The sequence below is a fragment of the Cupressus sempervirens genome, chromosome 8, assembly GCF_028749045.1.
Source record: "Cupressus sempervirens isolate cs-2001-9-10 chromosome 8, ASM2874904v1, whole genome shotgun sequence".
Lineage (NCBI taxonomy): Eukaryota > Viridiplantae > Streptophyta > Pinopsida > Cupressales > Cupressaceae > Cupressus > Cupressus sempervirens.
This window is the reverse complement of record NC_143125.1, coordinates 474,692,432-474,704,837: the sequence shown is the minus strand read 5'-3', so window position 1 is coordinate 474,704,837 and position 12,406 is coordinate 474,692,432. Positions and strand designations below refer to the sequence as shown.

At 39.5% G+C, this 12,406-nt stretch overlaps 1 protein-coding gene across 4 annotated transcripts in view; it reads right to left on the bottom strand.

Annotated features, from left to right (window-relative positions):
• Positions 1–11,775, bottom strand: part of HDA15 (histone deacetylase 15) — a 229,724-nt gene extending 217,949 nt beyond the window's left edge. For 2 of the 4 annotated variants that reach the window (XR_016355616.1, XR_016355615.1), the window contains exon 1: positions 11,394–11,717. The gene's annotated coding sequence lies outside the window, so the exon portion shown is untranslated. Of the gene's footprint in view, positions 1–11,393 lie in introns of all 4 variants that reach the window. The other 2 variants (XM_089798132.1, XM_089798133.1) reach the window with 2 other exon arrangements.
• Between the last annotated feature and the right edge of the window lie 631 nt (positions 11,776–12,406).

The following is a 12,406-nucleotide window of genomic DNA, read 5'->3' as shown; positions in this document are numbered from 1 at the left end:
CGGAAGGTATTTCTTCACGTGGCATGCTACACATCTTGGCATGAAAATCTGTCTGCCATTGGTCCTTGCACGAAAAATAGGTTGCATCTCCACTAGGTTTCAAGGATTGATTTTTGGTGATTCTAGTACCCTTTGGGTTTACTTAATTTTCCATGCTCTAATAGATCTTAGATTCTTAGTTTTGTTGTCATTTTGGTTTTTCGAACCTGTTGTGTGTGTCAGTTCGAATAGTGGCATTTGGAGATTCGTTGGTTGTCGAGATGGTGGTTAAGTCTTCCGTTGCGATCTATGTGATCCGTGTATGATGTTGTCATGTGCACTCATACTTGTTTTTGAAAAAAAATAAAAAATTATCTTGGCTTGTATTTCATCCTTGTTCCATGGATCTCCGGGCGAGGCATTACATCCTTAGCAAAATGGTGTTGCTGAAAAGAAAAACAGGGCTATAGTTGAGGCTGCAAAAGCCATGCTAAATGATCAAGGTTTGCAGATTTTCCTTTGGGCAGAGGCTTGCAGAACAGCAGTGTATGTTCAGCACAGATGTCCTCACAAAATTCTAGATAACATGACCACGGAAGAAGCCTTTTCTAGTTCCAAACCTGATGTAAGTCATCTTAAAGTCTTTGGTTATTCAGTTTATATTCATGTTCCTAGAGATAAAAGATAAAAATTAGAACTTTCAAGTAAGAAGGGAATTTTTGTTGGATATGGTGTGTCATTAAAACTTTATAGGATTTATATCCCGGGTCTAAAGATGATTGAGCTTAGTAGAGATGTTTCCTTTGAGGAAAATATTGAAAGTAGAAGATCTACTAATTCCCCTCTAGATATTGACTTGGAAGTTCCAGCAATCTCTCAAGATCTTCCCCTTGCTACTCCTGTTGGATACAATTGATTAATTGTGTATTGTCTTTGATGTTACACAAATGTCATATCATTATCAGTCAGTATATGCCGAGCTCATTCGGGCATTGAAGATAGTTTTCTATGGCTACCGAGCAATCCAAAGTTCGCCTAGTTTAGAAGGTAGTGCCTACTGAGTTCACTTGGGCGCCAAAGGAAAGTCTGCGAATGATGAGTGTTAACCGAGCTCACTCGGTTAATGAAGGAAATGTTGGATGGAACCAGTGCTAACAGAGCTCACTCGGTTACTTACGAAAGGAACTTTGCTAGTATGCAGTGTTGACCAAGCTTCACTTGGTTAACACAGGAAAATTGCTTTTGAGTTAGTGTCTACCGAGCAGGGTCAGCTATCACAGGATTTTCTTATTTTGGCATATCAAGTTCAATTGATCTATTTGTTGGTTCTAGCCAACTCAAGAAATGAATATTAGTTACTCTAAGTTATATTCTAGCCGACTTGACAATGTGAATGCTATAAGTATAAGGTCAAGTTGTGGATAGAATGTGCGATGTACAATCATTGAAGATCTGATAAATGCTAAGAAGAAGCAAATCAGAAGATAAGAAGAATGTTTTTGTGGAGCTGAAAAGATACATTCGATCAGGAAGGATCAAGTACAAGCCAAAATAGAGATCTGTAATCAGCAATTTAGTTGCATCAAAATCAAGTCATTTCTTTGTTACTCTCTAACCATTGTAGCAATGATCTAAATCACTTAACAAAGTTGGTTCAACAATCATTTGTAAATCCTCTAACAAGGTGGCAGTTCTATTGAATTGTCTAAAGACCTCTGATAAGGCCACTTCTAATAGGGTCACACCTAACAGTGTGTTTTGTAACCTTTAACAATGTTGGCTCCTAACAGGGTTCACTTTAGAAGAGTGAAAACAGTAACTAGTTGCAATTGGTAGTTTTTCCCAAATTGGGTTTCCACGTTAAATCTTGGTGTCAAATGTGTTCATGTTATTTCTTTTCTATGTTTGCAACTAAGTTAAAGTAATGATAATCACAGATAACATCTTAAGATCTGCATGTTAATTAATTACTGAGTATTCTCAATGCTTGCCGAGTTTCAACTTTTCTTTGTTTACTGAGCATCAACAAAGTTAAGTTTATTTTACAGACATCTAAGGGATCTGAGAAATAATTTTTATAGTAACTGATTCACCCCTCCCCTCTCAGTTACTCCTCTTATATTTCCAAAAGCTCCATCTTCTCCTAGTCTCTCTAAGAGAGAGGATTCTTCTACTATGTGTCCTTCCTCTCCTAGAAATCAGGTTTAATCAAGTGCAGGTCCAAGTGTTCAAAGCTAGGTATGCATGTGTGGCTCAGTAGTAGCTAGGTAATAGGAATGCATGAGTGCCTACGAAAGACGAAAAATAAGCCTTCCGCTTTTAGGGGACGCCCCGCTTCTGGCAGTCGGGCGATCAACTGTTAAGCCCACTCTAACGTGACATTAATCATTCCCGAGGCTATAGGTGCATGTACATGTTACGTAGATAGTCTAGATGGCCTAGACACCCTAGGTCTATAGGCAGGCAATTCCCTTACCTTACCTTATAATAGTAGGGATAGGGGCCCCTAAAATAGATTATTATAGGGGTAGGGGCCGCTTGTTTTTTGAGCATCAATCTAAACTTGACTGGAGCTACTCCTTAGAGCCTCCCAGTAGATCCCCTATAGTTGTCGGAATTCAACCACTATAAAGTAAAAAGCAATAGGCCTAACTGAACATCCTTACCACTAGCAAGGTCGGGTGGGCCCCGTAGGAGCAACGGCCCCCTATCAATTCCCCCCTAAACAGATTATTCAAATCTTTCCCTTACAAATCCATACCCAAATCCAAATACAGATCGAAACCACCCACATGAGTAGCAGAGAAAGTGCCAGCATCTAAGCTAGTCTTAGTTCCAATACCAGATCCATCAGTCGCTTTGCTCGGAACCTTCTTTGCTTGCTTTACAAAACTAACCTCCTACGTGTATAAAGTTTGCTATTATCGTGTCACACTTCCTCCCCACACCTTATTCGCCGATCCAGTCACTATAGGGTCTCGATCAATAGGATTCTATCTCCCCTGCATGCATCGGAACTATCGGTGGAGTGCCCTTGCTACCTCCGTCAAATCGTAAGTAGCATCGTGTGACAACTAGAAATGCTACTACTCGATGTGCAACAACCCAGAAGGCTCGCACGAACTGCGTGAACCATCGGGTCAATAAAGCCTCACCACTAACTAACCGCTACATCAAGCCGGACCCAAGCTATACAATTCGAACAATCCAAAACCATTTTGATGTTTTGGTCCAACCCAGCGAGCCCTTTATCCTTATTGGGGCTTTAATTTTAAATTATGGTAACTGCATCAACCGCCTATGTCTTTGTAACCAAAGAGATTGAAGACTTTGCATTCAACCAACTATTTTTGGGCAGGATATCCGGAGTTACAATATCCGAAGGGTAAATCTACCCACCCATATCATAGCAGCACACTATTGCTTGATTTTGTATCAATCTAGGCAGGTCGCAATGCCAGAACGCCTTAAGGCCAACCTCAAGCTGCCTATTATTTTAAGGTTGGTTGTTGGGCAAGTCGACAATATCTCTATCTCCATCCATAGCAATCTCCCCAAAGCATCAAGACCATGAATGTGCCACAGCCCCTTGCATTAGAATAGCAGGGCCCTTATGCTAGTCACCTTTCATGTAGTCCAATATAGAGGTAGGGCCCCCTGTTCTAATAGAGCCCTGCTCTTCTATAGGCCTTTGGGTCCGGGGGTGTGATTTTGCTTGCTGTTGGACCGGGTTGAGGCCCTTTTGCTCCTCGCTATCGCTTGCCTGAGTTGCCTTGCCCATCAAAGATGATCCGCTTTCCATGGTGAGTTTGAAACTGCATCTTCTCTTGCCCTCCCGGTAGCCCTTGTTGGTGAATTAATACTACAAGGAGCATCAGTACATTTTACAATGCGGCAAATGCCATGGTAGTGGTGCGTGCCTGCGTGCGTGCGTGAATGTGTGTAGAGGACCCCTCAAATTTTATGGGCTATGGTTCTATGGCCCGTTTTTAGGCAATAGCCTACTATTCTAAGGCTCCTGGGGCATAGTAAAGAGGCTGCTATCAACAAAGACCACTGCTAGCATCCTCTATCTCTAAAGGGTAGACCTCCATCCTCTTTCACAACCCTCAACTTGTTGAGGCGAGGGCACTGGAGGCATCATGTGACCCCTCCACCAGCTTGCCCACTTAAGGGTAAAATATCCCTCCACCAGCTTACCCACTTAAGGGTAATTTAGGCCCCCTCGGCCTTACCCTTCTTCGGCTCGAACGAGGGCATTGTCCTCATACATCCCGCTTGAGGACATCCTCCTTACCCTTCCATAGGCCCGAAACCTCTATGCTGCGTGAAGGTTACCCCTGAATGTTAAGAAAAGTCCATTGTGGGCAAAGAACATTATGCAAGATGCTGAAAGTTATTCAGCTCCTCATGGAACTTTTCGGTAAACTAAAATGCCTCAAAGATTTGACGGTTATGTTGCATTGATGTGCAATATTATCAACTCTAAACCTTCTTGTTTTGAAGCAGCAAAAGAACAATAGGTTTGGAAAAATGCTATGTTGGAGGAATATGAATCGATCATGAAAAATGATGTTTGGGAAACCGTTCCTCATCCAAAAGGTAAATCAGTCATCTCTTCTAAGTAGTTATACAAGATAAAACATGTTGCTTGTGGGAGTGTGGAGAAACTCAAAGCTAGGTTTGTGGCAAGAGGTTTCAGTCAAAAGGAAGGTATAGATTATGATAAAACTTTCGCTCCGGTGGCTAAATACACTTCTATTAGAACCATCATTGCAATAGTTGTGGTTAAAAGATGGAAGTTACATTGAATGGATGTATAAACAGCCTTCCTTAATGGTGATATTGATGAAGAAGTTTGATATGCTTGACCAAGGTAAGTATGCACTAGACATTCTCAAGAAGTTTGGTATGCTTGACTGTAAACCAAATGTGACTCCTATGGAGGCCAACCTGAAAAAACTTCAAGAAGTTGTTGATAATTCAGAATTGATTGATTGTACACCTTATAGGCAGTTGATTGATTCTCTCATGTACCTTGTCAACACAAGGCCTAACATGTGCTATGTTGTTAACACTTTGAGTCAGTTTATGAATGAGCCAAGGAAATTTCATCTCATTGCAGCCAAACATATTCTAAGATATGTCAGGTCTTGTTCTACTGATTTTCAACTTCATGGGTTCATCGATTCTGATTGGGCTAGATGCATTGTGGACAAAAAGAGTACCTCAGGTTTATGTTTCAGTCTTGGATCTGCTATGATTTCTTAGTGTACCAGAAAGAAAATATGTGTTGCTGAAAGCACAACTAAAGCTGAATATGTGGCAGCTTATACAGCAGCCCAAGAGGCTGTATGGCTTTGAAAACTTCTTAGTGGATTATTTGGAATATCTTTTGAACCCACAATAATTTTTGTGATAATTAGAGCTGCATAAGATAAGATAAGATAAGAGAAATTTATTAATGTCCAACGAGAGACTACAAGGTTCTATAGGACTAAGAAACTTAAAAGACAAAAGGCCACCCACTACAAGACACCAAATGGTGTTTGGGAAAGAGAGCAAACAAGTAAAGCCAGAAATAAAAGAGATACAAGAAGCAAGGAGCAAACAAATGAGGCAAGGACTAAGGGTCCTTCCTCGGTGAAAAGAAGCCAAGCACTGAAGGGTAAAGGCTAGGACGAGAAAGGGCCCTAGCACACCGCTGAGAAGTACTGAGAGGGTGTCACTGACAAGTATAGCCATTGCAAGGCCTAACAACTCTGGAGTGACTGGTGGTGGTGTCACTAGGAGGCCGCACGCGTTGAGACAAAGGGGAGAAGAAAGTTGTAATGAGCTGAGTCAAAGCCACCCTCTAGGCAAAACGAATCTGTAACATATGGTCATGGAACTACATAGTCTCTCTAAGGTACAGAGCAAGGCATATCTGGCCCATAAAGTTGAATAAGGCCTCAAGGGAACTGCACTCTCTAAATAAGTAATAGAATCTCCCATGAATCTCGTAATAGATGGGACAGTAAAAGATGAAATGGATCTCCGTCTCGGTCATGCCCAAAGAACACAAGTGACACATACTATCCTCTCTATCAATGAGGTGATCTATCTGAATACAAAGCCGGTGGGAGCCAACCCTGAAGGAGACCAGAGAGATATGTAAGGCATGACACCAATGCCAAGACAAGTAGGTAGGGGGCACAATAATACCATCCTAGATGACAAGGAAGTGCTCAACATAGAAGGCTATCTTCAGACGCAGCCCACCGACGAGGTTACACCATGTCATACTGATATACTATATGTAAATGTCAAGTCTAATGTGCCCGTTCAACTCCTATCATGAGGGGAGGAGGTGAGCAAGAGCATCCAGTGAGAATTGGAAGGGGGGAGGTGGTCAATATTGATCCCAATCAAGCTCAGCAATGAAGAAGCCTGTGCAAACCAGCAACGAGCCCAAGAGGTTGGGTCAAAGACCGCCACACTAACCGAAGAGCAATAGGCCAAATACGAGTATCTATGTTGGTTGTTCGCAAGGGCCGCAAAACCACAGAGACAGTGATCAGAACAAATTGAAAATGGCAGCCAACCTAAAGGGTTTGACCCAAACTCAGCCAGAATAATACTATGGGGAGTGAGTCGATGGCATCTAATAATACACCGGAGTAACAAGGTCTGGACGCGCTCGATGGAGGCATAGTCTGAATCAAGAAGGGAAGGCCCCCAAACCACCAAGCCATAGAGAACCGTCAGTCTAACCAAAGAATCCAGGAGGGACAGCTTGGACTGAGTGTCCCAGAAGTGGTATTTAAAGCACTGCATCTCGAGCATGGCAAGCGAGCCCATACCCTTACTAACTCTCGACTAGAGAGCGAGTTCAAACTGAAGCGAGGTCCAGAGAACTTAAGCCCAAGATACACATAGAACATGGCGATCTCGATCTCGTGACCCTAGAAGTAAAAGCGGAGATGAGAGCTCTTCAAACAATTGAAGATCATGACCTAAGTCTTACCCAGATTCACAAAGGGCTGGTGCAAGTCACAAGAGGAGGCCAACCATTGAGAAGCCTCTGAAGGCTCTCTGGAGAGAAGGCCAAAAGGATCACGTCATCGGCAAACAAGAGAATGGAAATCAGAACCAATTGCAGGTAGCAACCATCTGTAAGGAGTGAATGGACTCTAAGAAAGGTCTCCAACTCATCAATGTAGACACCAAATAGGACGGGGGAAAGAGGGGAACCTTGTTTCACCCCAATAGTACTCTGAATCGGGACTGAGAAACCATCCGGCACCCTAAATCTACCAGTAACACTCTTGAATAACCTCATAATGGTTGTCAATAGAATCTCGATATCTCGATATCTCACAGTCCCTAGAAAAGGGCCACCTATAGGATAGTATCAAAGGCTTTACAAAAGTCCACGAAGCAACAATAGACTTTTGCAAAGCAGTGGCAAGCCTCCTCAATGATGGCCCACAAAGTCAAAATGTGATCCATAGCCTGATAGTTAGCACGAAAACCAGCTTGGCCCCTGGCTCTACAATCTCTCCTATCAAGCTCCATGGAAAGAATAATGTTCAAAGTTGTAGCATAGAGCTTGGCAAAGGTGTGCCCAATCATGATAGTTCTATAGTTACCAAGGTCCGATGCCGAGCCGGTCTTGAGGATCAGATAAGTGATGTGTCTCTACCAAGAAACAAGGAAACTGGCACAAACAGCTCTATTAAAGAGCGCAAGAATAAAGGAAACCAAGATTGGGGCATCGAGCTTAAGGAGCTCAGCCTAAAAACCCTCATCGTCAATAGCCTTATTGGAACTCAAGAATCTGATGGCCTCACAAATGACGGACGGGGTAAAGAGGTGGCAACTGGGAGGTGGGATGAGGAGGAGAGGAGGTTGGCCAAGGATATCATAAAGAGTGGAAGCATGGTCGATAAGGGAGCGGAGATCCATAGTGAAAGGCGGGGGGGCAGCAGGGGAACAAGGTACGCATAAAGATTTCTAAAAATTGTGTCTTCCATAACAAGTCCAAACATATAGAAGTAAGTATCATTATTTAAGGGACATGGTACTACAAAAGGTTGTGGAGCTGAAATACATAAGCATCGATGAACAAACTGTTGATATTCTCACCAAGCCTTTATCAAAGGTGAAGTTTTCTCACTTTAGAGATAAGCTAGTTATGATCAATCTTGAGTCTTAAATGGAACTCAGTCCTATTTGTGTGTTTATGTTAATAAAATTGCAAGACTCGGCTATGATAACTCTTTCACTCTGCGAAGTGAACATCGTGTTGAGCAAGTCCATGATGACATCACGTGAGAGATTCTGTGATGAAAATTGGATGTCATATTAAGAGATTCCATGACAGTTCACATTGAGAGAATCCGTGATTTAAGGCTTAACTATGATTCTTACAAGATTATCATGTTGAGTGATTCCATGATTACTAATGGTGAATGAATTATCCTATCAAATCATGTGTAAAATCTGCTTGGATTGTCATGTAGAGAATAACCATGACTACTCAGTTGATTTCATATTTGTTAAGAGGGAGTGTTGAATTTAATAGCTTCATATGAAATACATTGCTACAAATCAATGCATTCGTGTGTACATATTTCATTTTCTCTAAAAGAGTATTTAATTATAAGTATGTGAACTTTACCAGTAACATTTGTTTGGCGGAGAAATATTGTCTTTAGATCAAATTGTGTGTCTACAGATGTAAGCAGAATGCTCATTATCTGGAGCAAATTTCTGGGTTCATGCGTGGGTCTTATTCTTCATCGTGGGTAGTATATTTCAAACAATGATTTATAAATGCCATCGGACGTGTTTTCTACTTCATACAACCATTCTTATTATTAACTGACGGGACTGCGGTTTATCTACATCTTCCATGATGCGTGACGTGGAAACACATATGGCTGATGTGTGACGTGGAAAAACTTATGGCATCGTTTTCTTGCCAAGAACTGTATTGCATGGAAAAGCAGTTGTAAAACCAAAAACCAACTAATCTGGAGTGTCTTCAATGGAGTCTAGATTGATTGGGTCGTATCTCATTGGCGTGCAGAAATATGTGATTCAGTTAGATGTTATTTCTGCTCAATACAGACATGAAATTTATCATTTTGATTCTCTGCATATGATTAACTATCATGTGTCCATTTCTTAGTTCTGAAATACACAAAGAAACATCTTCAGTTTGGAATTGCTATAGGCTCTGATCGAACTTGATTTCTGATAATTCTTCTTACAGAGTAAACATTTAATATCTGTTTATTGTACTTCTGTAGACCATACTCGTCTTATTTGAGAATATTTGATTGAGTATTTGTAATATTTGTAATGCATCGATTGTATTGAGAAATCAATCAATCTCTCTATATTGAGAAATCAATCCATCTCTCTGCATAGGATTCAGAAAGTCCTGAAGTTCAAGCTCTCTAATTTTGTTTGAAATTAATAAAATATGTACATTTTGTGGGGCGGGGTTGTTTCCCTCCACCAAGAGGGTTTTTCCCAGGATAATCTTTCGTTTAGTTTTCTTTGCTAGCTATTCCTGGTTCATTTCTAACAGTTTATACTTAAAAAGGTCTAGTTATTCATCTTAATAGAGTTAAATAAATCAGGATTACCATAGTAATTCATCTTCAATTGAACTTCAGAAAATAAGCTAGTCTGCAGAAGTGACAATCCAAAAACATCTGCAACTGAACTTGTGGGAAATATGGGAAACTAAACAAAAAGCCAGCTATAAAAGGTTTTGAAAACTTTGGGTTTCTGGTTTTGATTATTAAACATAGATCAACAGAATAGATGATAAACCCTAGATTTGGGCAATCTGGAAATTGAAACCCTAAAACTTAACATGAAAATTGCGACAAGCCATTAAGGAGAACAACAAATCGGAAATAGAATTATGTCTATGTGATGGAATTGGATAGGCAAGTGATGTGTACGTTGTTCTACAATGCTTGTTTATTTACTTTCATATGGATGCTTTGGAAAACATGAAGTCAGTGATATTATGTTTTATGCTCATTTGACAACCTTAGACTTGATTTTTTTTAATTGAGTTTTGTTGAGCATCATTTGGAGTCATAAGAAAGTCTTGGTGTGATCTAGTTTTTAGGTTGGACACTAAGATTTGTTCTTTGGGTCACCTGTGGGAGTTGATATTACCTACTAACAATTTATTATAGGCCAGTTAAAATGCTGTGACTCAAAATCTAGGAAAAAGTCTGATGTAAGGATGGCCCACCGTTTCGAGAAAAATTCTGAAGTCAAGTTCAAAATTGGACCTTCGGGTTGATTGTGAGTCACTCAAAATCAAACCCACAAGCTGCAAGTTCAATTCCTCCTTTGAAACTCAAGTCTGAAACAGCTTAGGTTTTAGTCAAAAAAATTAAGTGTGTCATAAGACAAGTACTTCCGTTGGATAAATGATTGAAATCTATATACGAAGTAAGATTGGAAGCTCATCCAACTTTCCACATAGACAAACTTTTATACTTTGACGTTTGGTGAATTTTTTACAACATTGTACGATAGGAAGTTTGCTTACTTTTGTAAGCTGACCGAAGTTTGGGTGCAAGCCCTCACAAATTTAACGGAATAAAAACTCCTTATACCTCGACATAAATTAAAGGTAGGGTAAAATTATAAAATATTTTTTTTGCATTGCTCCTAATTAAGTTCATTCGAAGAGGCACTTCTGAATAATTTGAGCCAAATACAAGAATAATCTTCATGTCTGAAACATAACATGATTTGCATTTTGAGTAAAAAAAGATAATTTTTTAAAAGGCAAGAATTTCGAAATTGATTTGGCCCTGATAAGCATATCTCCCTTAGAAGGTAAGTTTTGTAAGCACAGCTTACACAAGGTAACGATTTGTTGAAATCGCGAGGCACAAAATTCTTTAGAGTACAGTGGAAGAGACTCCCGCTCCTATTTTTCCTAAGAGACCAGATACTACAGCTGAATAACACGCTTACAACATTTCAAAGAGTCGATATTCTTAATTACCGTTAATAAATTTATAATGGGCGAAATTTTATGGCAATATCCATGTCCACTCGGTATTAAACTGCAGCAACTATATCTTTCTCCCTTCTGTTATCACACTGCAACAACTCTTCCAGTTGCTAGAAAAACAGAAAATATATACGACTATGAAACTGTAAAAGGCTCTTAAATTTTCTGAGACAATCCAGTCTTTTTATTTTCAATTAAAGTTTTACAAGGTAAAATAACGTGTTTTGAAATGTTATTCATACCCACGCAGTCAAATACATATGAAAATGGTGAAAATTTTGGAACGCTTCAATTGAACTATGCATACATGTAAGAGTATAGATTGCTGCCCAAATCATAAAGGATAACAAGGTCAGAGTGGGGAAAGGCTTACCAAGCAACAGATTCTCACGAAGAGCCCGAATTGAGCTACACTCGATTAGCCTGAAACTACATATTGCTGTTTAGAGAGCTAAGCAACAACTGCATCTCCCTAAATACCATTCCCGCTCTCTTCTTTCCCAGTGTCGCTGAAAGCCCTAGCACGCCATAAGTTCAATTTACATTTATTGGACTCCCGAAACGGACAGAATCCCGGGGTTTATATGCTAAAAATTGAAAGAATGTGGATATATTAAAAGCTTATTATTGAATTGCAGTTTTAAGTGCTCTGTCGCTGGAGGTGAATTTACGGGTGGAGTTTTTTATGATTTTTTGGCACTCCATTCTCGAAAAGGAATGGTTTTTATATTTAGTACTGTAGGAATGATCGCGTTCATGAAGGTGAAATTATCTTGTCATTATGTTGGTATTATTATAAGCCAAATATGTATTAGTGGTTGTGTTTAAATTTGGGATTATTTTGTAAATGTGGAGTAGAGAAGAAAAAACATACAATAAAGTTGGAGGAACTAAGGTAATTGTACTTATAAAATGGGAACAAATAACAAAGAAATAGTGATGTATAGTTGTAAATTAAAGATGAAGTTAAAATTTGATTCATGTATCATATAAACTGTGAATATTTTGTAAATGAGGGGTGTACAAGGAGAAACATATGACAATACAAATTAGATAATTATGTTGAAACTGAAACATCTCAATAATTTATAAAAGCACCTTTACATTCATAGAAGTTTAGCGAATAATGATACATGCAATCTAGCCAAGTATTGATTTAAATTCAAACTCTGAAAATTCTATTGATAATACATTTAAATCTGAATAACTAGGAGGTAAGCACTTATGAATGAAAGGAAAAAAATTGAAGGAAATGAGAGTGAGTTAAACTCGTTATTCACAAATTTTATGGATATGATGTATAAAAGGATGATGCATATTAGTCATATAGAACTATTGCAATCACCTAACATGGTTAACTTATTTGTGGGCACAAAAACACAAGGA